Source organism: Ischnura elegans, chromosome 9 (genome assembly GCF_921293095.1).
Source record: "Ischnura elegans chromosome 9, ioIscEleg1.1, whole genome shotgun sequence".
NCBI classification, from domain to species: Eukaryota; Metazoa; Arthropoda; class Insecta; order Odonata; family Coenagrionidae; genus Ischnura; species Ischnura elegans.
In genome coordinates, this window is record NC_060254.1 from 74,936,154 (window position 1) to 74,963,628 (window position 27,475).

Consider the following 27,475-nt stretch of genomic DNA (forward strand, 5'->3'; position numbering starts at 1 on the left):
GACATCATTATGGCACATAAAATTTAACTTTAAGCAGAATCAGTTATTATACTTCAAAACTAGACATTAGTTTTAAATATGTTTATTCGTTTCTATGAAGCTTTAGGGGGGGGAACTACCCCCTCACCCCCCCCATAGTTAGTTGCGCCGCTGCTTACAACGACGACGTGCACTTAGTGACGACCTCAGTTTTTTTCGCCGAATCATTAACGGCCGCTTCATGATTTCATGGCCAACGGGTCAATGTGGTCTGGAAGAGAATTTATGAGGGAAGAGAGGCGGAAGAGGATGTAACGTTTGGTCAGTGACAGTCTGGGAATGGGCAAATGGAGGCGCGAATGCGTGCGAGAAGGTCTGCATGGAACTTTAAAAGTTAGATTGGAGACGAGATCGGGACAGTCTATGGCAGAGTTTATAGTGCTATGAATTAGTTTTAAATCGGATTTGAGAATAGGGTGGTTTCCTATTATTTTTTTATTGCTTTAATCGAAAGATTATTACTCCTGGAGTACGTATTTCACGCTTTTAGATTTTTAAATGACAACATCTATTTTTCGCGATTAAATGAAAAGTGAAAATTTTCAAGCGCGCGAAAACGCGACGCTTAAGGATGAATGTTGGGAAGTCTCTCTGCGTGACGTATTTCTGGTTCCCCCTCCCGCCCTGCGAGGTGACCTTGAGGCGAGGCTTAGCGCTGATACGACGCAGGCTGCTAGCGGCTAGCCTAGTACCTTGCTGTCTGGTAGCGCTTGGCTTAAAAAAGGTTAATTAATACCTTATCAAACGAAGAAAACTTTCCGAACTTAGCCAGTTTTAATAGGTGATTATTAAGACATGTTTCCCTGAGCTCTGTGCCTCGTGCATGCATTGGTAACCTCAGACGATGTATAACTCCTATCCTCTCGTGTAGAAACTAGGTCCCTGTGACGTCATGCGGAGTGGAATCGCATGGGCGCCAATCTGGCCTTTTTCAAATGAGGTTAAAATTTGACCCTTGCCATTCGTCTAAACCGGTATTTCAAAAACCAAATAATTTGTGTATTATGAATACACTAATGGTGGGTAACGAATCGCAATCAATGCCTTTCGTTTTCTTTGATGAAGGAAACTACCCTATTGAATTTGGAATATTAGATATAGAGAGTGTAGGTAAAACAGTATCAGTTGGCATAATACGAAGATGAGGGTCTCTGCAGTGGCGCAGCGAGGGGGGGGGGGGGGTTTTGGGGGATAAAACCCCCCCAGAGCTCACAGAAATTTTTAAGTATAGTCTATTTTACTTAATTGGAGTAATATTACTTATAGAATTGAGTGAGGATTAACAAAATATCTCTCAGAAGGCCGTAAAATTCACCATTTTGAACCATTTATCTTGATTTGTTTTGGCCTCCGCACCTCCCGCTAACCCTGGCGGGTATGCAACACCCCAAACACCCCACTATTAGTTGCGCCTGAAACCCCCACCCCCCCTAGCCTTAATTCCTAGCTGCGCCCCAGGAACTCTGTACTTAACTATTTTAGTGAAAAAACTTTTCACATTTTTCAGAGCCAAGATAATGGTTGGGGCTGAGATGGTCCCAATGGGGGAGCAATACATTATAGCAGGAACGACAATAGTTGAAAAATATGCGCGTAATGTAATCGGGTCTGCAATTTCCGAGGAGCGGTAGAGGCGGCCAAGGACAGACATAGCTTGGTTTTTAATTTCTGTAATATGCTCACAGTAAGGTTATGAAGGTTTTAAAAGAGAAGTATCATGTCGCTATGAAAAAGGCGTTGCAGCCGTTCCGGTGAACCTAGTTCACCACTAACAGCCAGTTAACAAAAACAATAAAAATTCTACGCATAAGTTTTCTCTCTGTGTTCTTTTTACTACCAGGAACTTAACCGCTAAATTGAAAACATTTGAAAATATCGACTGATTGAATCTGATCAGAAAAATCATGTATGTTACAGATTTTATATTTTGTCCTTTTTTCTTTTACTCAAATAGTTTTATTTTATTTTCATTGCGAGAAGCAACTTTTAGAATTTCTATTTTTTTAGTCTGTTATTTTGATTATTTTCTCTCATTTTTTTTTAAACGTGTATCCTTTTTTTATAAATGTTGGACTTATTCAACAGCAATTAATTCCTACAGTCAATTCAATATGAAAACCTTAAACTAGAACAAGGATAGACAGAGGATACACTCATAGATGAGCTGCTCGAAGAGGATGTGTGTATGTAGTCGGAATCAAAGCATCGTAATTCCAAATGTCTGTCAATAATGCGTTTCTAGTTGCCCCAAGCCTGGACTTAAAACCATTAACTAACTGTGCCATGAACTGATTAAATGAACTGGGAGATTATGGGCGGAAAGGACATCTTTCACTGTGATTGACTTGGGAAGGTTCAGGAGAACATGGAGGGATTTGTTTTTGGAATAATTCAAGTTTTTTTTACGAATGGTTCTATTGTTGGAAAAACTATCTAATCACATTATATGTCGCGCCGAAGGCGCGTTGACGCCGTACCGGTAAACCATGTTTAGCACAATAAGTTTCCTGGATATCAGACAATTACTCATACCACTTATTTTTTATCAGAGCGCGACCCGGGTTTCAATGAATTATCATAATCTTCAGGCACAAATTATGATTTGTTTATCTTATTATTGTTACCTAGTTACTTGATGAATTTAATCCAGATGATTATTTTGATGATCCAGGAAACTTATAATGGAATACCACAAAGTAAACAAGAGTTAGTGAATTTTGAATTATGTGTACCACAACCAACCAGATGACAATACAAGTCATTTTGTGAAGGTGTTTGTGTTGTTACGGTAGCGTGGTGTTTGCGTTAGCGGAAACTTACATACTAAACAGATTTTTATTATTGATTTTTTTTTTTTTTTTTTTAGAGTACACTAATCAAGGAATATCAAAAAGTCCACAGAATGTAAAATATATTTTTCTCCAATGATTATCTCTTTGTTTTTATCATTCATTTTTTCGTATTTTTTATTTTATTAGTTTGTTTTTATTATCTTTTTAAATTTATATTTACTTTATTTTTTAATATTTTTTTGGGCGGACGCGGATCTATAACGCATCGTATCTGCTATAGCCACGCCCACTAGCTATCCCGTTCGCGCGCGCGTACGGACTGAGTGAGGCAAGGCCTATATCAGAGGGCGCTCAACTACTAGTCGCTCACTCTATACACGTGGGACGCCGTGATAGTGAACGCGGGGACAGGGGGGAAGGCCGATTCCTCCCGTGAGATTAGAAATCTCCCACCACTGCCATCTTTGGCCACTCCTCCTAAACCTAAGCACCGCGTGACTCGTGCTGCTGCGACTCAAATGTTAGAAGCCCGGCGTGACGTCACGTTGACTGAGATTAACAATCCGACTCCTCGTCGAGAGCTTCTAAATCCGAACACATTTCCGCCGTTTCGCTCTCCCTCGCTCATTTTTTTCACGCAATAATAGCTCTCCTAGGAAACGGCGGGCCAATGGGATGGCTCGGAGAGACTCCATAGAAAGTTTCTAACAACAAATGCAGCTCCGCATTGCACATATGAGGTTAGTTTAACAGTAGAACTAGGTTTAGTTTGAAGGGGAAAACATAGGTTCGCAGGAGGTGTCCTCATAGACTCCTCGTCCCGCTGAGGCGATAGCTATGCCGTTTTCCCTATCCTGTGCGCGAGCACGGAGTCACACTATCGTCTTGCCTGTTTGGTGCGGGCTTTGGCGCTGATATCCCCCGCGGGGAACGCAGCGCCCTTCGCCCGGCGAACGAAAAGAGTTCGCCCGCTCGAGTGCATTTCATGGGGAGCAATGAGAGATAGCGAATTCGCCTCAGTGCGTTCACTCCGAAAATCAAATAAAAAAGGTTTGAGCGAGATCACAAGTTCATCCAAAGCTCCTTCAAGCGTCACTTGAGTTCTTAAAGATGACACACAACGCGGCAACTAAACGGGTGAAAGATGTCTCGATTACTATTGGAGTTACTGAGGGCGGAAAAAGGTTTGTTTTAACCCCCATGCGAAAAAAGGGTGCCCAAAATATGAGTTGAGAAGACGTGATTCACACCACGAACTGCCAATGGATGGTTTCTCGTGAGTCTTAAGTCGGTGTATCACGCCTTGATGTATCAAAAAAATAAATCTAAACCCCAGCTTACTCCGCGTGCAATACACCATGGACCCGGAAAGTGTAGTCTCAATCCTTATCGCTGATCTTGCTCACCCTTAATGATTTTTTCATTTATTTGCACGACATCAGCTCGCAATGGCCTTTAAATCGAGGATCCCGCCAACTATTAAAAACTGTACATGCACGAATAACCATGTCCTGGTTAAAGGTAACTTTCCCTTACGGAAATCGAACCCGCGACCTTCTGAAAAGCAAGCGAGGACCCCTCTGCCCACTGAGACTGGCGAATTTCGGCAACACATTTTGGAAAGTCATCCCTCTCGGTATGCAACTGAGAGTTTTAAAAAATATCACTAAAGACTCCGCATGGTTTTTTTAACGACTCAGAACAACTTGGTAACAAAAAACATGCATACATAGAGAAAAAAGAACGTTTGAAAAATAGGTTAATTAAAGGGCCACAGCTTATATCTTAAAACAAATTAAGCATTGGCATCAATGATACGCAAAGGCAGGTGACCGAGATCACAGTCCTCTCCAGGGAAAGGAAGAAATCGAAGTTTCGGCAGCGGTGAATATGTGAGCGATAACTCCTATATTAATACACTCACATGGCTCCTTTATTTTTTTCCTTTTAGTCACTTATTTACTGTATTCTGAAAAATATGTCCCTTCCCCCACCTTAAAGCCGCAATGATTCACGAGATGCTCTTCGCTAAAAATAAAACATAGAAACCAACGTTAAGTTGGTTCCGTATCATTCCTAAGTTTACAATGGCGTGATAGATCCACATGTTTTCGATTTGATTCACCCCTAGCAACCGGACCCCAAATTTATTTTGAATAATAACGAACCTTTATCTTTAATTATTTAAGTAGTTTAAGGGCAAGAAATTTATTAATCACATTTCGCTAGCAACGGTAACGATAAAAGAAGTTTCCACTTTCACCGCAAGAGGGACGGAGAAAGATTTTTTACGCGTTTAAAGCAGCGCCGCTACGCGGACGGATGAGTCTTTTCGGCGCTTAAACCCTCCCCATAAAACCTTTTATGACGGATTATCCAGAAATTCGCGGTCCGTTCATCTCCTTTTCATTGATACACAAATAAAACAAAGCATGCAGCTCGGCTTTCGGGCGCCTCTCCGTTCGCGCCAGCCTTTAAAACACACTTGCACGATCGCTCCGCGATAAAAAAATACGATCCAGTTAAAACGCGCGGAGGGATAGAAGGACCATGCCGCCCTTAAATGTGCGCAATTTTCGATCCAGGGGGATAGTTTGGCGCAAAATGGGACGCAGAGAGAGACAAAAAACCCCGTGCCGTCACAGACTTTTATGCGACCAAGACGGAATGGAGGGCTGAATCGGGACAGGCGCGCATGAGGGCGAGAGAGGTCTGCTCAAAACTCACAAGCCGCGAACGCCGGCCTCTCTCGCCGGGAAAACAAGAGGCTCGAGAGCGGGGAGTGACTTCGTGAAGTGTGTACTCGCGCCGTACGCTCGGGACCGATTGTTGTGACGTCACATAAGGTAAGCACGACCGAGTATTCTCGGGAGGTAAGTCTTTTGTTGAAACATTAAATTATTGACAATAATAGTTGTTGTTGTTATTATTACTATCATTATCATCATAATTAATTTAAATGTAAGAACACCAAACATTACGACAATTTCGGGATTAAAAAGAAATTGTAAGAAGCTCATCATCAATATTAGCCTACAATCCTATGATTGGCTTGACTCAGCTCTTTATTCCTCTCTCCAATTCGCCAGCCTTTTCATGGCTACTTAATTATTCTCAATGTATATATAAGAAGCTAGAACTTCAAAATCAACTGTAACTTAATGAAAAGGATTGTTATCATTTCTCACGTATGTTAAACTGATAACAAGTATGTCATTTAGCATTAGTTTCTTCATAATAAGAGAAAACATCAGTTGTACCTGACCAACTAATGCTCTTTCGTCTACCTACCAAACAATGTTTGCCCATGCAAGCACTTCCTGACGAGCCAGTGGCTCAGGAGGACATATTTCGCAAACATTTATGACATTTCTATGTGGTTAAATAACACATTTTACCTTGTTATGCAGTAAAATTTACATTGCATTGTTATTTGGTAAATAAATGCCTGCTTATTGACAGGATTTTGATACTGTAGTGCATTTTTGTAGACTATTATTGTGGGTGAAGGCATTGATTCATCATGTAAAATGATCTTTGTATAAATAAATAACTTCAATTATTATTGATATTATTTATCGAGATTGACGGACTAAAATCTTTACATAAAATTGTAAATTACATGGGGTCGGAACTCCTTAGTTACTGAGCGATGGAAACGCAAACATTTTTATGGATACACTTTGCAGTTACCAGGAAAACTGTTTTTCTAGGGTAACCGGCCTTTCCTAAATTTCATTTGATACATTGGAATTTTTTTAAGGACATTACGTAATTAAGGTGGGACGAAAATGTGACATTATAATTGCCTGAGTTAATTGATCTCAAAATGGGTTAGATTACGTATTCGCAGTGTTGATACTCGCTCAAAGTTCTATGGGGCGTAACTATGGTGGGAATAGGGGGATAGATACCCTCCCCTCCAAAGCCTCAGCGAAACAAATAAATTATTTGACACCATTGTTTAGTTTCGACATTTAATAACTGCATATACTTTAAGTTAAATTTTAAGCGCAAAAATTATGTAAAATGTATTTCCAAGCATGCCATTTTTCAAAAATTTTCCCAGGCCTCGGGATTTTCTCAGGGAGGGGGAAGAGGGGCGCCACCTAAGACCACCCCATCCTCCCTAAAGCATATTCCTTGTTACGCCACTGTATAGAGGAGTAACTTGATGAGGAACTGTATATCGATGGCTAAGTTCTATCTCAAAAATAACAACTTTACAGGAGAGCAAAGAAACGGTTTTTTTTTATTTGTACATAATTTTATGAGAAATTAAAAAAACCTCTGATACATAAAACTGAAAAAGAAGCATGCATTTGCAAAAATATTTGTTTTTTGCTTGAATTTTATTGTTTAATAATAGTTGTAACGTTTTTTATTTTTCTTTGGTTTACTCCACTTCCAAATACACTTTAAATAAATCAATCTCGGGAGAGACACCCGTCGGCCATCACTCTTACAATGCAACTCCCCTTTTCATACACCTCCTCCCGCGCCGTCCACAACCACAACAATCACCTCCCTCCACCTCTGCTGCTTATTATTACCTTCCCCGGTTCACGTCACACCAAAATCCACAACAAACAACTTAAATTTATATTTTACATAGTATTAGCACTATTAACTCAGACCGGCCAAATTTCGAGATACGTGTCGTTAGAAATTAGCCATCGATATGTTGTTGGGATACAAGGATCGTAATCCGAAATGTCTGTAACGAGTGTATTATTCGCGCCCTTCAGCCTGGACTCTTAAGTTGCCTAGAAAATGCGAAATGGGTATGTTAACTTCACGGACGATTTTATTAAGCCCTTTCACTTAAACTTATTTTCTGAATATCGTGCTCCTATCCTCAATTTCATTATTTTTGATTCTTTTTAAAAGGAATGGTAGGCATTGGAATGATATGATATTTTGTAGTTTTTAACCACCTTAGAATAATGAAATAAAGAGTGATTGTAATTTCATATGGTGAAGTATCTAGTCACGTGCATCGAGAACACAGCTATCGCTACTCGCATAATATCATTTGATTACTTCCGATACATCATATTTCATGAAATCGAAGTCCTTCAAGTTCTTCCTTAACACTATTAAACTTTCAAAATATTGATATTTTTGTTCTAAAATAGGGTGGTTTCCTATTATTTTTTATTCCCTAATTCGAAAGATTATTACTCTTGGAGCACGCATTTCACGCTCTTAGATTTTCGAATGACGATATCTATTTTTCGCGATTAAACGAAAAGTGAAAATTTTCAAGCGCGCGAAAACGCGACGGCTAAGTAGGAATGACCGACTTTAGACAATTTTAACAAGTGATCATTAATAGATGTTTCCCTGAGCTCTGTGACTCATGTATGCATTGGTATTCTCAGACTATGTAAAACTCCTATCCTCTCGTGTAGAAACTAGGTCCCTGTGACGTCATGTGGAGTGGAATCGCATGAGCGCCAATCTGGCCTTTTTCAAATGAGGTTAAAATTGACCATAGCCATTCGTTTAAACTGGGATTTCTAACACTAAATAATTTGTATATTATGAAAACACTAATGGTAGGTAACGAATAGCAATCAATGCATTTAGTTGTCTTTGATGAAGGAAACTACCCTATTGTGTTAATTTTATGAAAATCCGATGACTCTCTACACCCGTCATTGCATGATTTGGCATCGAAAGTTTATGACGAGCTCGACTCGTCATTTCGGCGCAAGGGGTTAATGACGTGCGCCCACGACGTCGATATGAAAGGGTATCGGAGACAGGCCATCGCATCAGGCGAGGAGGTCTTTCGCAAGAGCGGCCCAATCAATCATTTGGTCCCACGTCGCACTCTCTCTCTCTCACTATCCTTCTCTCTCTCTCTTCATTCACCAACACCTCCCCTTCCACCCAACACCCCCACCCCCGAACCACTCCGACACTCGCCAATTGGACGAAAAGAGAGAGTTGATCGAAGCGAAGGAGAGTGTGAGTAGAGTTTTCAGCCAGACGCCGCACCGCTTGGCTGGACGGAGTCGATTAAAGTGGGGAGGAGGCGGATTCCGTGTTTCTTTTTTTCTCTCTCCGTGTGTCGGAGGAGTGGGGGTATGGTGGCCACGCCCACGTCTGTCTAGGATGTGGATGCGCACGCTTAAAAAGGAGAGAGACAAAATGCCTAGATGAAGGGGTCATTGGCAGGGGTTTCTCAAGGGCAGAGAATTTGCAAAGTGCAAATTTATGTCTTCGTTTTCATATATAAATGCTACTTAAGGCCGCAAAAATGAACACCCCAATTAAAAAAACACTCTCAAGTGTGGATTCATGCACACGCTTAAAGGAGAGACATAAAACGCCTAGATAAAGGGGTGATTGGGAGGGATTTCCCAAGTGAAGAGAATTTGCAAAGTGAAAATTTATGTATTCGTTTTCAGAAATAAATAATACGAAAGGCCACAAAATCAATCAAATCCAATAAAACTAACACTCTTAAGTGTAGATTCAAATTTTAGACCGTTTCTCGGTGTTCTTCGGGAAGGAGACAAATGGGATTTGAGAACCAGAGTCCTTAACGTCTGTCTGGGGTGTGCACATGTACGGTTAACGGAGAGTCACAAAACGCCTACATGAAGGGGTGATGAGCAGGGGTTACTCAAGTGTAGAGAATTTGCAAAGTGAAAATTAATGTCTTCGTTTTCATAAATAAATGCTACGAGGTAACTCGGTGATCCTTTTCTTATAATCCTACATGAACGCAAAATTTCAACGAAAAACAGGGTCCGCCATTTTCTATCGTATCGGCCACAAATAATAAAACTGAGTCGTGAAAGTTTTCAAGAATTAACAATGATAAACCGCATAATAATATTGTAAATTTTTGTTTGTATTGAATTACTACAGAAGGTAAGGCATCAGTTTTAACATGCTGAATTTCGAAAAAAAAATCAATGCGGGCAATTTTTGCGAAATTTATTCAACTTTGAGGCCAAGTAATTTGTTTAAAAAAGTAACCTATGAGAAACGGATTGCGTCAAAATATGCACTAATGCATTGATAACAACTGAGCAAAGTCTCAAATTCCGTACTAAAAAAATCGCTTTTGAGGTTTTGCCCAGCTTTTTTCGATATCAGCCCACTATGCGTCGGCGGGAGTCAAAACGCGGGCCGTATGGCCCGTGCTTCCGATGCGCCTCCCTATCCACCCGTGCCATCGCCAGAAAGCTCCTCTCCTTCCCGAGACATTGGTAATATCCTAAATTTTGGCTATTCTAGCTTATTGTAGTGCCAGCGGGCCGATCCATCGGCCCGGGGGAGATGCGCGAGGTGATCCAAGTGTAGTGATCCGGAAATGGAAGATTTCCATTTCCAAAATATGCATAAACACGTTGTTGTGTGACGTTGTGTTGTGTCAGAATTGTCAGCTATGTCAATCTATGCCTCGGGATTTGTACCTTTCGCTTTCAAGAACGCCTAACCTTCCTTTTCCCCTTTCTCTTTGATGAAAGCATTCTGGTTCCACTTCCCAATATGGCACACGCTCACTTACTTGACGCAGTTACTCGGTCACCAGTAGACTCGTCAGAGTTCAGTTAGCAGTGGGGTTTTTTTTTACATGGAAATAAACTTTGGGTATAAAAACTTTGAATAATCGTGCGTGATAATTCGCATCCCGACACCAAGGGCAAGAACGCACACTTCATAACGTGCGAGACCTGCGACTTTAGATGGCGGGCCGCGACGTTACATATCTGTATCCCAATAAAATGCTCCGGATTATGAGTAAGATGCATTACATGCTGATGTAAGAAAAAGAGTTGAGAGTGGGAAACGACACATCATTTATTTTCAATCGATTCCCAAACAAACATCGATCACTCGAACCTGTACAGTGCTTGTCAATGCATGCATTTATCACTTTTCTTTTTGAATGCCTGCATGTTACAATGTAAGGTTTGCCAAGCTTCTTTTTTCCACCAGGTTTGCATCTGTGGTGGCCACCCACGTGACGGCTGGATTTTTTTTGCAGTAAAAGTAGTTCAATTGTTTTCCCCATGATCAGAAACTTAGGAAATGACATTTTCACCAAGAATGTAAGTGTAGCTGATGACGCCGCTTTGAGGTGAAACATGTTATAAAAATGTTAAATTTTAGTGGAAAAGTACTAATACGGTTATGGATATAAATAACTTCCACGGAGTTAAGCCTGAAGTTATAAAACATATGAATAAAGTTGATTAAGTTTCCTGTGGCGATTGAATTAAATTGCTTTTCGCTTGTAATCGTTACATTTTTCAAAATAACGTCACTATAATTTGTGTTCCTCACATCTTTCTCTGAAAGTAATCGTTCCTTATCGGCTCGGCACTTAGTGTGCAGAGGAAAACGAACAAATACATATAATTTATTTTAAATCGATTCCCAAACAAATTTCGATCACTCGACACCTCATTGCTGGCCAATCACCATAGTTTTTCAGACCACATTTACCAAGATATCTTGCATACACATGAAGAATACGCCAGCCATTAAGGAATTACTATAGGCAAACACTACTACTTATTGTTAGAGTGAAATGGGGAACGGACAACAACACATTTATTTTAAACCGGCACCCAAACAAATTTCGATCACTCGAAGCAACAATGTTTGTCCATCACCCGAGTATCGGAAACGACTTAAATTACTTATTTATCAAGATATCTTATTTATCCATGAAGAATAAGTCAACCAGTAAGGTACATTCTGGGCAAGTCACTGCAACGTAGGAGTGCAGTGGGAAACGTACAAAAAGGTTAAACATAATTTATTTTCAATCGATTCCCAAGACAAAATTCAATCACTCGAATGCTGCTCAATCACTCGACTTACGGTACGTATTTCCAAAGATATCTCATTTGCCCATGAAGAATTGGTGAACCTGTTAGGGCATAGCTAGGCAAATCACGGCTACGTTGGAGTACAGGGGAAAACGTATAACTAGACACATTTTCTTCACATAAATTCCCAAAAATAAATTTCGATACCTTCGGCACCTGTATGCAGGTCGATCATTCGGCAGGTTGCCAGACGACAATGAGAGGAGGGCCAAGGACTTTCAAATCTTCCCGCCACTCCGACCCGGCGAGAGTAGTAGTAGACGGAATAAATCGAGCGAGAAGTTTGCCCACGAAATCGGGCGAAGAAGGAATGAGGAGCTACGAGGATTGGGCGAACATGATTCTGAGAGAGGTCTCGACTCACACGCTTTCGAAAACTCGAACATCTGAAGACAGAGGGAGGCAGAGGCGAGGCGCAGAGCTCCCGCCTTCCCAGAGAGAGAGAACACGAGAGAGAGAGATAGTCAGACATACAGACACATTGGCGTTGAGGAAAAGACACCCTTCGGTATGTCTGTGCGCCTGGGACGGAGCAAAGCTATCGAGGAATCTCCGTTCGCCATTGAAAAGCAAATCGACCGCGCGAGTGGGACGCCGGAGTACACAAACCGCCCGCCGCCGCTGCCTGGAGGAAGAAGAAGATGGCTTCGCAGTAGGAGAGAAGCTGTACTACTTACTAACGCAACGCGGGCGTATTTATGGTCGGGAGGATCAAAACCGCACGAAAATGCTCGGCAGGAGCGAGACCTTTTACCACCGAAACGAAAAGTATGGGCGCACGGCGCACACGGTCGCGCAGAAGGTATCCATCTTGCCGTCAACAATCGAATCTCTCCCGCTCTTTGCAGCACTGAGATCGATACGATGGAATGACTCTCCGTCTCTTTGAAATTGCGCATTCCGCCATCTTCGGAAGAGCCTTGAGCGTTGAGTTACATAAATGCATGGGAAATCATGGACACAAATAAAGAATAGCAGAGTGCCAACATCGTAGCGAACAGTGCACGGCTATAACTAAAATAACTAATTAATAAAGCAAGGAAATAAAGATATTTTAAAAAGAAATATCAACCCATATCCATGCGTTGCACCATTACTCTCGTACTGCCATATTTTTATTGTAATTTCTTGAATGTACATGTTTCGTACTTTTTAAGGACAATTTATCATTTAAGTGAAGGGGGTGCAGGCTACCCCTGCCCATGGTGGTCAGCCAAATTGGGAGGTTCCGGTCTGGCTTCAGCTGATCTCGAACTCGGCGTACACCGATCGTCACTCCATCGTATTGATGTTAGTAATGAGAAGAGACACGGCGTCGCTACGTATTGCATACCCGCGTTGAGTGGGAGGCGCTATTTCCGAGGCGCCCCTGCGAGGTGGGCGGAGTCCGGCTTGAGTGGGAGGAGTCTCGAGTCATCGACCCGTCGCCTATCGCCATCTGGGGAAAAAGCGCGGAACTCGGCGCAGACTAGTAGTATAAGAAAAGCATCGTCGTAGGTCAAGGAAGCAACAAGTTGGGGCTTCCCCATCTCACACTCCTAGTCTCGTGCCAACCGAACAATATTTAACTCGCTTATCGATGCTATAACTAGTATCAGAAGGTACAGATAAGTTCAAAGTTTATTTTAAAACATGATATAACTACAGTTTAAAATTGATTCATCCTGAAATAAGAGGAATATCGATATTTATTGCTTATAAAATCACAAGATTCAATCAAGCGTGATGGAGAAGAATTTTTCCACATTGAAATAAATACTACCAAATTTCCACGATTATTCATACTCGTGGAAAATTGCAAGCATTTATTTCAATATTTATTTCGATGGATGGTTCGCATGAGTTAGATAAGAGGTAAGATCCGAGAGATCTTCTGAACGGGATAATCACAAAATTCCAGGATTAATTAATAGAGGAGAATCAGCAAACAAGTAATAAGTAGCCCAGAAAAATAATTGAAATATCAAAGACCTCTATCCGCAGTTGAGAGGGACATATAACTCAGAAAAGTTCCGAATTTTCAAAGTCGTCGTGTCATGCATTGCATCAAATTCATTGCATGAAATACGGGATCAAAGAATCACATCTGATGTCAAAGAATGTCTTATTTGCTAGGAGGAATAGGAGTGTTTATAACGTAAGGTAACTTAAAATGGTCTTCATTCAAGGTGGATCTTGTATGCTAGTTTTTTACGTAATTATAATGACGGGATTCTTAAAAGTGAACGGAAAAACGATAATAAAATATAAATAATCACTGCATTGAATCGAATAATATTTTTACAATGATAGCACCAGTTCTGTTTGAAAAATGAATAATGGTAGTTCAAAAGGTGGTTCATACGAAGTACCCCTATTGCACTGCTTTCGTAAAGGGTAGGTATACTGCAATTATGTATGATTGGAATAGTCACACTATTAGATAATTAAAAAAATAATTACTAGAATTGACATGATTAATAAATTACTACAACATTATTAAATAAAATACCAAAATGCAAATCTAACTCCTATATCGTACGATAACGACAATAAGTGGCATATCTAAAGTAATAGACCAATGTGCCCAAAGAATGAGATCACATATTTGATATACATTTGTACTGATTTAGTATATTTTTTAATTGCTTGAACTGTTAGAGCGAAAGCTAAAATCTGCTGGTCTTATTTTCAAGCTAGTTATTTGAAGCTATTTTCTTGTTTCTCATTAAGAAATCAACTGAGGGTAATTTAGTTTATGTGAAGATGGATAAGTCAGAAGATCACCACGTTTATCTAATTTATTTATCATAGCAAATTATTAATCAAGGCCCTATACAATCAGATTCTTTGACTTAGATACATAAACAAAACATCCAGGCCTCCTTGGCAACAATACAAAATATGATGGCACAAATTACGGTCGCCGCAAGATTATCTCAGCAGTAAAATAACTTTAGCACACAAACCAAAGCGATCTTTATTAGAAGAATTTATTGAATCCACCTCAGTATCAGAAGCCTCAGAAACTTCACAGAAACTCGCTTCCATTCGTAAAAATTCTTTTTATTTCATTCATCACGTCCGAGAATCCGAACCTCCCCAAGAATAAAAATTAGATTATAGTCACAATTCAAGATTTTTATCCCAAGGTTACTGAAACCGTTGAGGAACGATTTTATTTCGCCGGCCGTAGGTTACATTTATCTGATTCCCGTCTCTACTCTGGATCCCATAGAAGTCCCACTAGTTCTGCCACCTAAAGCAGCCTCAAACCATTTTTGCAAATTCTTTTTTTCAGCGCACCCAGGCCACCGGGGTCGAAAGGAATCCTAGAATACCGTTCGTGCTTCCAACTAAACGACTGGAAAAATGAGAACCAGCTCTCGAATAGGTTTACTCTAGGGAAATACCCAGTAGTGCTAAAAAAATAGTACTACCAATCGCATGACGTGCAAATCACATACCTTCACTTACACGATAGCGTAGCATGGTTTCTTTCACTTTTATTTTATTAACAGAAGAGGTCAGGAAATGCTCATACCATTCAGAAATTCCTTTTTAAAGCCATTACGGAGAGATTGGTGTAATCACTAGGAAAGATTAGGTATGCCTCATCAATATGACAAATGAAATGACCCCGCGCTTCTCCAAAATTTATTTTTCTTTAATATTGCAACGAAATTATCCCTAAACAGAGCGCAAGAAGCTAAGCTCAAGTAAAATTATTCAACTGATATTTCAATGATGACTTTTAACCCACATTTTGTTAGCTAATAACAGTATAATGCATATGAATGTGAAACAATTTGTGTACGTCAGGCGCCATTATTATTTCAACGGGAACATGTTGCCCAAGTTTTCTAAGTGTTTCCTAGGTTCAACCGGTTCAATTTAAGAAATTGTTGAATGCTACAAAAGGGCACTTTCCTTCACCAAAGAAAATGAAAGACATTGATTGCGATTCGTTATCCACCATTAGTGCTTTCGTAATATACAAATTATTTATTTTTTTGAAATCCCAGTTTAGACGAATGTTAATGGTCAATTTTAACCTCATTTGAAAAATACCAGATTGGCGCCCATGCGATGCCACTCCACGTGACGTCACAGGGACCCATATTCTAAACGAGTCGTCAGGAGTTTTCATCGTCTGATATTATCAATGCATGCAAGAGGCACAGATCTCAGGGATACATTTCTTCATAATGACTTATTAAAATTGCATATGGTCGGAAAGTTTCCTTTGTTTGATAGGGTATTAATAATCCTTATTTAAGCCAAGGGCCACCTGCTAGCAGGGTACTCTGCTACCTGCTAGCAGCCTGCATCATATCGGCGCTCATAGCCTCGCACCAAGGTGGCGTCACAAAGCGGCAGCGGGAACCAGAATGGTGTCACTCGCAGTTTTCCCAGCATTCATACTTAGCCATCGCGTTTTCGCGCACTTGAAAATTTTCACTTTACATGTAATCGCGAAAAATAGATATCGTCATATAAAATTCTAAATGCGTGAAATACGTACTCCAGGAGTAATGATCTTTCGATTTAGGCAATTAAAAAAATAGGAAACCACCCTATTGGGAAATAAATTTATGTTGAGCATTTGTTAACCTTTCAGCAATTACTTAATCTCCCCCACCGTAGCCTTGGGCGCCCCAGTAGACGTCTGCCTTGATGAAAATTTTCTACCACCATTCTTGGTGTGGAGTTCAGCTCCCTCCTGTTCAATTGACCCGCTCATGTTAAAATTATGCTTTTCATTTGGGCAATTATGTCGGGATCTTGGTATAGGACTCTTAGTTCTCTGTTGGTCCACATCCTCCAGATGCCTTGATCACATAATGGGCTAAAAATAGTTCGTAGAATTTTATTTTCGAAGACTGTAAGCTTATTTTAGCTCATTGCATAATAGTACGTGGTGACCGTACATTCCTTCATCGACCGTAAATTGTGCCACCATCTAATATATTGTTGTCAAAGAGGCCTTACTTATTTGTTTGCGTATCTAAGTTATGGACTGAGATTGTTAAGTAGCATTGCTTAACAAACATTAATAAATTGATTCGATAAGCGTGGATTTCTTCTCGCTTACGCATCTCGCACAAGCATGATGGAGGAAATCATCCTGAAAAACTACGACAGAATATTGCTAAATAATTTAAGGCCCTGAATTGAAATGAATGGATGGAATTGTAGTCGCAAGGAAATGAGAGCAAATTCCAGATACCCATCTCTGCCAGAGATGGAGAACCTTATCCGGTGGCAATCCCGAATAAACTTTAGCAACATCATACGCCGGGAAAACCTGAGATCTTTCTTCAGTGAGGATAATATCGCCGAAAAATCATTTTTTTCTCGCCGTAAGTTATCGATTGACGTAACTTGCCCCAATGCATTCAGAAACCCTACTGAACCGTGGATAAAGCCGACTGACCTTTAATGGTTTTTTGTAACCCATTTTACCACTTGCACGACCAATGCTAAGTACAAGAAGCCATGGAACTCTTGAGCTTACAGGTCGAGGAAAAAAAGCTGGCATTGAGCCAGTAGCTGCCGAGGTTGACAACAGCCCCAACAAGCGCGTGACAACGGAGGCGTGAGAATCAAGTTTCGAGGTTGATGCGGTCAAGCCGTCTTCTATTTTCATAGATCTCTCATCATTTGACACGCCGCAGGCAACTGTACCAGTGAACCCCAACCAACCGGTTTACAATATCATAATTATGGAGCGCATTTCTTTGTTCATGTATTTGTTTGTAAATAATATGGAGTAATAAGCATTATTATTATTTGTTTGGGTAGTTTTTTCTGTGGTACCAGAAACTTATATCGATGGCTAAGTTATAACAACACGTATCTAAAAATCTGGACGGTCTGAGTAAGTATTGCTAATTTTTAATATAAAATAAAATTCGAAGATAAAACAACTCTTTCTTTGCAAAGGTATGCTTCTTTTTCAGTTTTGTGTATTTTTGGTTTTTAAATTCAATTAAAATTATGTACAATTAAAAAATAAATCGTTTTTTTTTCTCTCCTGAAAAGTTGCTATTTTTTAGATACGTGTTCCGAGAACTTAGACATCGATGCACAAAATTGAGAACATGAATTATAGCATGTTAGTAAACTAAGTATATTGATACCAAATTTTCTATAAATTAAATTATTTCATTTAAATGAATCTTTTTTTTATTGCAAATAGGAATTTTTAAATGATTTTTTTATCATAAGTAAAAAATATTCATTATCGAAAAAGGTGGGTCATACCTCTGAAGACCTAGGAATAGCGCAGTGTCATAATGATGAGTGTCATTTAATTCTGATATGTTATGGAAACTTCAAGCCGATCCGACGATGGGAAATAAGTAAAAAAATCAATTACAAGATTCTATCAATGAAAAAGACATATAGAAAAAATTAGTTGGTCTCGGTGGCGTTAGGGTAAAGTCCTCGCTTGTCAAAAAAGAGGTCGCGGGTTCGAGTCCCGCCGGGGTAACATTCCCTTATTCAAGGTTAGGGGTATCTTAGGTACCGTATCTATAATTCATTAATTATATATTGCATTTTTAGTCTTTCCTGTAATTCAACAACATGCCTTTTTTAAATGATATAATATCATGTTTTGTATAATTTATAAATACTTTGTAGGCTACATTTTAGGTTTTTACATCGATTTTGTGCGAAGTGGATGGAATCTTTCATATTTCGCCATTGTATCAGTACATTGGCTAACTTGATATGAAAAAGAAGTATCTACTACAAAAAGTGGCATTATGTAGAATTATGGCGTTATTGAAGTTATAACATAATAAAATTTATTGAATTCAACCTTTATCCCTGCACTCATACATCAATCTTTTTTTCTTCCCTCCAACAGCTGTGCGGGATTACTCAGTTACCCCACCAATAAAAATTGTAGTTTTCAAAAACAATTTAAATGCAAAAAAAATCATTCGTCGCCTAAATAACGTTAAAGTAGGTTGAGCTTAAATACTAAAAATATCAAAGTGATAAAATAAAAATTAATACATTAGTGACATCATTTAGGGTAAATGTGTTACCCCGCACAGTCACGGAAAGGTTTAGGGGAGTATTTATTCTCCCAGCAGAAGAAAATACATTTAAGTAAGGATCAAACATCTAAAGGCCTGTTTACACGGTACATTAACACGTACGGGTAAATGTCTAAATGTATGAACGCGAAAATGAACGCCAAAGTGCATCGTGTAACCACCCAACTTGTGCGAATGCATGCACAGAAAATAGAACCTGTTCTAATTTGGTTCATGCATTCGTACATGTTCCGCTCCGGTCCACCAAAATCATTCACGCAAACGTACATTAACTCGTACGTGTTAATGAATCGTGTAAACAGGCCTTAATATGCGGTCACTCCCACTTACTGACATCTTTTTGTGCACAATGGGGAATTTTCACATTTTTTGAAAACTATGTCAAAATGTAGTAAACCTCTAGGAAAGAATATCTACCGGGGGAAATTTCAATACAAGCGTTAGTTTTCAAGATATTAAAGGTCAAAGTGGAGGAGTGGGGGGTGCGAACGAAAGTAGTGTGTCCAAGAGGAGTGACGTCATTTCTCCCCAAACAGAGTTGCTAACGTCCGAGGCGTGGAGCTTCGAGATTGTTGCGGTATACGTACGCCAGGAAGACGGTATGTTTACCTACGTGAAGTGCTGTTTATAATATCGAATAATAAATATTGCGTGGTGCCTATGCGTTCAAATACATCTCGAAATTCTAATAAAATATTCGTCCTTATGTCGAATAATAAAGCGAGACGAAAGAAGTGGGTTAAGACGATGAAGAGGAAGAACGATCTGTCGACGAAAACGACGGGATTTGTTCGTTAAGATCACTTTACCTTAAGTAATTACGACTGAATTATGCTGAGAAATTACTTGAGCGTGTGGTGCGGAGGACGTGCAGTTGCCCTATTCGCGCAGTACCCGCCTGTCGCTTGCATGCTGTTTTTGCTGAGTTATCGTAGGTCGACGGCCCTCGTAGTACCCGATGTCTTATAATTATTGTATGTTTTGAATTTGTCAATGATTAATCATGATAAGAATACTTAAAGGGTGCATACAGTAGGCTACCCTCCCTCTCTCCGAAATCAATTGATTCACATGCATAGTATTTCAACTGAACTCCCTCGAAACCATATTTGCAGTGTATAATTTGTAAGAAATTCACTGATGCATAATCACTACCTCCTACAACCAACTGACTTAGAGCCATAGGAGGAAATACAACCTGAGGAAGTGGTGGAAAGTCGAGGTCAGGAAAAGTCATGCCAATTGAAACCAGAATCAAAAATTGTTGGTATTCAGAAAAGAAACCTGTTTCCGCCAATGCTGCTACTTCTCCTATGAATATGATAAGTGACTGACATGGAATCAGACGGGGAGATATATAGCCAAAGGGTCAAATATATTGTGTTTTTCTTGTAAAAAAGGCAACATTGTATTTAACAGTGGATTGTGAAAATTATTTTATTGCGATATGCTATCAGGAAAGACTGGGTTACCTGTTATTGCTATGTTCAGGAAAATTAGACTCAACAAATCCTTCAATATTTTAGCCTAGAAGATCTCAATGTCTCACCCTCGACAGCGGCACGATATTTCTCTGCTTCCATTATTCCGGTGGCTAGTCTTCTGAAAAATCTAGTTTTTTGGGTTGACAAAAATAAGATGTTGCTTAATATGCCAATTCCCTTTCCTGCTCGCCTTCACATGTAGAGTCAACTATAGATTGTTAAGAAATAGAAATAGAAAAGCCAGGTAACCCAATTTGGCCAAGTTTAACCTGAATTGGAGCATAAAAAAATAGATCAGTACTCACTGCAGTGAGTGACATTTTCTATTGTATGGATCAGTTCTTTTTACTGCGATCAGTATAACAAATTGCGCTTAGTTTATTACGCTGCGATAGGTATAAAGTAAAAAAGTGAATTGCGAAGGAAACTCTAAATCCGTTTTTTTACATTACTAATCAGTGCATTACTGCTGATAGTGAAGAAAAATAGAAATAATGTTTTTTCAAACGCAATTATTTCAAAAGGAATCATTTTTAACAATACTATAAAATCAATTAATTGTTTATAGCTCAAATATTTCTATCTAAACTCAATCAAAAAAAATAAATCATATGATTCTTCTTTAGAAAATTTCATTTCGAGTGGTAATGGTGGCCGGGCAATAGATAGTGTCATTCGCATAGACTGGATTTCTTGAGCAAATTCTAAAAGGCTGTGAGGTAAAAGTAGATCGCGCGTTCAAACTAACTGTTCACTCATTCAGTGGTAAAATTTGAGAGTTAATTAGACCACCAAGAGTTTCCAAGAATGTAGAGAGCTCTCAAGATGAAGTTAAGCTAACTAAGCAAATAGAAAGCTTTAGGACCCATGTGGAGAGAGTAATAAGAAATGTCAGGGAATACAAGTTGCTTGTCCTTCTTTCCTGCATTGACAACCGTTTGGTGCAAAAAAGCAGGATTAGAGGATAGCTTTAAAAGACAATCACTTCTACCATAACGATATTCGGGCTCTGCCTCAATGATGGGGAAATTTTTTAGGAAGCGACGGAAAATACATTGAATGATTCATTTATAACCTTTTTTAAATAAAGATGTATTTTTCATTTAAAAAACAGCGAGAGATTAGTTGCGCACCTAATACTATTTAACATAAATGATTGAATTTTGTCATACGTTTGCTAAATAGCTTATAATTATTTTGTAGGCTTCTAATAGAAGTTTCATAGCTAACATTAAAAGCTGTATTATCTTATGCTTATGCCTATCGTTAAGCAGCCACTGTTAAAGCGGCTACAAAAGTTCATAACCTGTCAAAACCTGTGCACACTTCAGACAGTATGCATACTGAACACACCTTAAAACTGTACATAGTATGATGTGCATAATGTGTACAGAAAAATTACCTTAAATCTGTGCACAGAAAGCATTTCACAACATACTGAATCAAAAAGCTGATATCATACAGAAAGCAAAAAATCATAACTTGTACCATATAAACTATATTTGCACTAACTAGATGCATCAACATTTCATGCAGAAATTTTCAACGGAGGCCGAGTAGCTTTTACTGTATTCGTAAAAGCTGGTCCAGTAATGCCATAATAAACTAGAAAAACTTACCGCGAAGCCTTCACTTCTCTAAATTCTGCATCCAAAAAGTCTGGGTTGCTTTTAAAATATGATGCCATCATTATGGAATCCACCTCTGGGAGGTTATCGCAACAGCCTTTTCACGAAACCGTCTTCCATTTCGCATATATTCGATATATTCTTGGTCTACGAATACAGAAAATGGATAAAATATACTTGACGTGACTAAATAACGTCATAAAATGTCTGAGAGAAAACACGGATTAAAAAAATCCCGAAATATTCACTTACTCAACGACTGCTTCATTGTAGCTTCTGCGGCCGTGCATGCAAAACGAAAACGCCGTAGGGAGAAATGACGTCACCAACAATCAGAGCTAACTTCGCGTTTGCAGACGCATTTCACTGTTTTAAATGAATTTCATGATAAAATCAATGGTTTACGAGAAGTTTGATTGGTGAAAATGGATTCCTGGTGAAAATTGCTAAAGGAATCATATATTATTTCGATGAAAAAAATTTCATGCAACTTCCCCATTCTCCTCTTTTACGGACACCATTGCGATGGGTTTTCTCACCCAAAATCTCTCAAAAATGGTGCGTTTTTCCCTAGGTATAAAAAAGGATTTATGAATCGCTCAATGGTAGCAAGAGATATCAGCGAGGCAAGAATAAGCCAATTGATGTGCAATTAAATTTAAAAAAATACTCAACTATGAGAATAAATAAGAAAACCAATACTAGCGAGGAATTGAAGAAATGAAAACTTCGGTTTTTCCGAACGGTGATTTTTTTGTGACCGACCATGGCTTCGCTACAGCGTAATGCCTCATTCAGATTACGATTGTTCCAGAAATCGTTGGAACTATCGTGCATTCACACCACGATGGTTAAAACCTGTGCTGCCCTCTAGCGCTGACATCTAAAGTGAACGAGAAATTGACGGTTAGCAAAGCTGTTGTGGTATGCAGGGTCAAGATATTACTGTGTTCGACGCGATTTGGTTGAATAACTTTACTTCCGCCTATATTGTTCCTTGCTTGGACAAATCCATGAATAAAAATTGAGTGAAGGGAGCTTCATGAACATTTTGTCTTTCTCTTGTCGCTTCCTCTTCCGGTCTCCCAGCGCCTAAACATCATAGAGGTCCCTCATCTTCTAATCTAACCATCGTAAAGTGGCAACCGTGGCAACGTTCGAACTACAGGAATATGTATTCACACTACTAGTTCGGCCAAATATCGTTAGGACGATCGCTTGAACAATCGTAATCTGAAAGAGGCATAACAATATCGAGGTAATGATAATGATTGATACTGTTGCGCTGTAACGAAACCATGGTCCAAACCATCACCATGTGGAAAAAGCCGAGTTTTTATGTCTTAAATTTCCACGATAAAGGAATTCCACCAAATTAAGCCCCCTCCTTTCAATTATAAAACCAGCAATTTCTTTACGCCGCAGAGAGCTACGCTTTTTTTCCATAGAGGAACCCCGGACGGAAACGGGGTAAGCGATTTTAAGTGCGAAAAAAGCGGAAATAACTACATGTACATCTACATAAATACCCTGCGAGCCACCTCTAGGGTGTTTGGCAGGGGGTGATCAATCACCAGCATGCAAGAGAACCGCCACATGCACACCGCATGGTCATAGAAATATTACGCACATTAGAAAAATATACATGCTTATTCATAAAAAAATGCTAATGGTTAGTAATTCCTAGAGCAAATACATGCAAGGTTAAACTATGAAAAAACATGCAATGAGTGATCCTAGCGAGCGATGCCATTAATCCTATCAATTGAGACAACGTTGCTATCCTTAATAGTACGAGGGAAGAATGACATTTTTAATCTCTCTGTTTTGCAGTCTATTTCTTTTATTTTATTCTCATGATCGCGTCTACTACAGTACGATGGCTATAACTAGTCCAGATTGGTGTTGCTTTACTTATAAGCAACACCAATCTGAACTAGCCGCTTGCGCAGCACCTTTTTTCGCACTTAAAAAATCGCTTACCCCGTTCCGCCGCGGGTTCCACTACTCATAAGTTATAAAAAGCATGTAATAATAATAAAAAAATATATAAGAAGCCACCGGAAGACGAGAAGATTTCTCATATCTCAGCGAGCGAGAAAGGGACATCGCCGAGCGGAGCCCGCTGCGGTAAAACTTTTCAACTCCTCGATGACGAGGTGAGGTGGGTGGGAGGCACGGCCCAGACGAGACGGGTGGAAATAGTTCACGGCGAAGCGGTGAGGTTGGCCGCCCTGCTCGCCGGCCTTCCCCCCCCTCGCGATGTGACGACGATAGCGCGTTCGCTACAAGTGAGCCGTCAGCGAGGCGATGTCTACGAGGAAGAGGAGAACATGAGGAGGCGAGAGGTGCGGTTCGGACGACGAGCACGAGACAGAGACGGACTCGACTCCACACTCTCTCTTTCCTCCGTCTGAGGCCGACTCCCTTTCAGTTCAGTCTTTGGTCTGGCCAGGTCGGCTGGTCGGCGACCGCCGAAGGCCCCTAGCTTTAGGGGCCCCCACAACTAGTGATGAGCGATATATCGCTAACTGTGACTGGATCACCGTTACTGAAAAGTAGCAGTCACGGTCGGTGATTTAATTTCTACTCGAAATCACTGTGGTTGGATCACTGGAAGATCACACATGAACTTTCGATGGCAACTCGCGCAACGACGAATGCAGCTCATGAATATTTTGAAAGTTTGACAAAGGTAAAACACCCATAAGGGGGTAATCATCAATTACGTGAAGCGTTTACGGGGGGGGGGGGGGGGGGGTGAGGGGATGGGGCCAAACCAGTGGCGTAGCCAGGAATTTCTTTCGGGGGGGTCCAAAATCAGGGGGAAAACTTTTTTGAAGAACAGGGTACTAAGTCGAGGGTTTTAAAATAATTTTAACACTTTTTAAAATCGAAAAACTTCATTTGTTAAAGAAATATTTTGTAAATCCATGATTTTTCAATATTTTGTTTTCTTTTATGAGGGAAAATAATTCTTTTTATTTTTCGGGTGAGGGGGTCCGGAGCCACCAGTCAGGTCCAAGCCGATTCTCACTGTATCTTACGTGGGGGAGAATCTCACGTAATTTTTTTCCGCAAGAAACAGTTTAAATTTGGGAGAAAACTGGGTTGAATTGAACAAAACGAAATATCAAATAGTATTATCAACTAATCTGAAGGAAAAATAATTTCGAAATATTGTTTTTTTTATGTATATAAATACAACGCAATGAAGCATAGATTACCGTATTTACACTGAAAATACGCATTTTGAACAATCTCACGTAATATTTGAGGTAGGGGGTCGATTCTAATCTCACGATACCTCACTAAGGGGGAGGTGGAGTCCAAAAATCGCCAAAATCACCTCACATAATTAATGTACACCCCCTAACGTACGAGGGTCGTTCAATAAGCAATGCCCCACATTTAAAAAAAAGCCATTGATATACATAGATCAATGTCCTTGTCGGTGCTTCACAATTGATGTTTTTTCTCTGCGCTGATGAAGTTTGACACCGTTCTAGCTTTTGGCAGAACCATAGTGCCGCGCCAAAATGGCGTCTACATACGACTCACGTTAAAAGCAACGTGCTGTAATTGAATTTTTTAGTACATAAAATGAAACCGTGGTGAACAACCATAAACGTTCGTGTGCAGTGTATGGCAACGCTTAAGTTGGTAGGAGTGAAGTTGGGCTATGGGTAAAGAAAGTTATAGCCTCAGGAGATGCAGAAACAGAGTTCCATCATCATCCACGCTCGGCATGGCAAAGCCTACAAGACAAAAGCTTTTACCACCAGGGAATACATGCTCCCCCAAAATGTTGGTGCACGGCCTTAGAACGTATTGGGTACTACGTAGAAAAATAGGGCATGGAAAAGACATGTTGATGCAGATTGTCACCAAATTCTGACTCTTTCCTATAAATATGTTCGGAGAAAAAAAAAAGAGGCATTAATTATTGAACGACCCTCGTACATAAAGAACTCATATGTCATGAAACGTGATCAGTGACGTCATGACAAAATTAGCAGTGCAGGAACGCACTTTCCTTAACTGTTTTTAGAAGTTAAATATTACCCTTTCTCCTTTTTTATTACGAGTTATAATTTACATTTTATTACAATTTTTGTTTTGATTTCGAATGTACACATTAAAAATTTGGAGGCAACAAAATTGATAAAAGTGTTATTTGATTATTATGTCTCATGTTAACCAATACCGAATCGGCGTTCCGGCACCATAACACCACGGAGTATGATGAAATAGAGGTATTAAAATGATTTTATACAAGTAGCGATGGCTGTGTCCTCGATTTATTCGACTAAATACCTGAGTATATGAAATAATAATCACTTTTTATTACACTGTCCTACGCTGACTACAAAATACCATTTCAAAACCTACCATTCCATTTAAAAAGAACCACAGGAAAATTAAACAAAGTATAGGAGCATGATATTCAGAAAATGAATTGTGGTGGAAGTGGTAACGAAGTAATGATACCGATTTTTTCCGTTAGAATAAAATTCAAATTGCACAAATTGTCTCCTTCCTCAATTCTCCAATCAGCTTAAATTTTTCACATCCTTCTTTACCTGTTCAATTTTGTTCGAAGTCGCGTTCGTCAATTTACCTATATTTACTAGTGGCTCTCTTTCTACGACTGTGCTATAATAATGTGGTATGGCATAAAAAAGTTTAAATTTTTAAAAGAAGGTTATGAATGCCATATATAAAAAACTCGAACATATGCCGCTTAAAAACCCACAATTGTATTTAATTTACCCGTGATATTCGGATCGTTCCACCATCAATGTCTTGAGTTGCGACTTTTGAAAACCTTTTAAATGCGTGGTTGGTAACAACGCGTTTAGTGACCGACTGGAAAATCATTAATTTTTATGTTTCGGCATAGAAGTCAAGCCTGCGGAGTCATCACTAAACGCACTAAAATGGCTCAATGAACACAATTATTGACGTAACTCGCACCAGATCCCGTTCCCCAATTATTTTCTGAATTCCACCCTCGGTATCATAAGCATCGGTGGTTCAGTGGTAGAATGCTCGCCTGCCACGCGGGCGGCCCGGGTTCGATTCCCGGCCGATGCAATTTTTTTTTGCCGGCCACGGTGGCGGCAGGCTAAAGTCCTTGTGGCCTGTCACATAATAGGTCGCTTGTTGGAGTCCCGATGGTCGTGTCGTCCATCGTCATCAAGCCCTGATGGAGAACGTCGGCAGAGATGGAGAACCTCATTCGGTGGGAAACCCGAAATAACTTCAACAACTCTTCTTATCTTCCATTCCAACGAAAAATCCTTTATCCCTCCACGCTTTATTTTTGGGATTTCTGTTTCCACATCTCATCCTCATTGGTCAACGATCATAAGATTGGTTTCACGCAGCTCTCAATTTCACCTATCCGCTTACCTACGTCGTATTCTATATCCTTATCCTATATGAGGTTCTCCATCTCTGCCGACGTTCTCCATCAGGGCTTGATGACGATGGACGACACGACCATCGAAACGTCGGCAGAGATGGAGAACCTCATCCGGTGGGAAACCCGAAATAACTTCAACAACAATATCCTTTGGCGTCATATACCTAGGCGGTACTTAAACAAGCGACCTA

At 39.8% G+C, this 27,475-nt stretch overlaps 1 protein-coding gene and 1 non-coding gene across 5 annotated transcripts in view; one reads left to right on the plus strand and one right to left on the minus strand.

Annotated features, from left to right (window-relative positions):
* Window positions 1–27,475, minus strand: part of LOC124165736 (rab11 family-interacting protein 4B) — a 569,850-nt gene that overhangs the window by 473,390 nt on the left and 68,985 nt on the right. The gene's annotated exons all lie outside the window — the stretch shown is intronic.
* On the plus strand, window positions 26,883–26,953 carry Trnag-gcc. Its single transcript has one exon. It is a non-coding gene; the product is annotated as a tRNA-Gly (tRNA).